The following is a 962-nucleotide window of genomic DNA, read 5'->3' as shown; positions in this document are numbered from 1 at the left end:
TCATAGAGCCCAGCCTCTTGGATAATCTGTTCTGCATACAGGTTGAAAAGGTATGGAGACAGGACACATCCCTGGTGTACACTTTTCCCAATTTTGGACCATGCAGTGTTTCCCTGCTCTCTTCCTACGACTGTCTCTTGGTCCAAGTATAGATTTCATATTAAAACTATCAAGTGTTCTGGGATTCCCATTCTTCTCAGAATCACCCACAGCTTGTTATGATCCACACAGTCAAACACCTTTACATAATAAAATATATTATTTAACTTTAAAAAATTCCTTAATAAAACATGTGTACAGACTTAAAACATTAACTGCCCAGAAGTCAATCTGGAGTTCCACAATGGAAATATAACAAACTGAATGAGTTGACACATGTTATTTTTATTTTGTAAAACATTATGAAAACTATTTTAAATATAAAAGGATGGGTTTTGAAAAAGACCAGTTGAAGAGATTGCCTATCCTTCCACACAACTTATCACCTGGTCACAAGAGCTCCTTATTTTAAAGATACGACAGATAAACATTTAAACTGTTTGCTACTCTTCTTCTTCATGTTTAATTCTAGTGTCTTCTATTTGTCACTTTTTAAACAATAAATTATCATTTCTTTTGACCTTCTTTAATTTTCCTTTTTCAATACTATAAGCATCTTTGTGATTATACTTGTTTCTAACATTTTAATGAGTTCCACAGATAATTCCATAAAATAAAAATCTCAGCCCAAGTATAAGCACACATGCACACAACATGCCCAGTACAGTGAATAAAGAACTAAATAAATGTAAAAAGAACAACGTATTGCATATTTATTTTTGTACATTTAAATAAAAAGAGCTAGTGGGGGAAATGAAATGGAAAAGTATGTATCAATATAAGTCAAACTTGAACATTTCTATTTTATTTTTAACATAAAATTACTAAATTCTAAGAAGTTGCAAATATACTTCAATGATGGT

Source organism: Elephantulus edwardii, unplaced genomic scaffold (genome assembly GCF_000299155.1).
Source record: "Elephantulus edwardii isolate Elephantulus edwardi_28Jun2011 unplaced genomic scaffold, EleEdw1.0 scaffold00020, whole genome shotgun sequence".
In the NCBI taxonomy this organism is placed as follows: Eukaryota; Metazoa; Chordata; class Mammalia; order Macroscelidea; family Macroscelididae; genus Elephantulus; species Elephantulus edwardii.
This window is presented reverse-complemented; position numbering follows the sequence as displayed.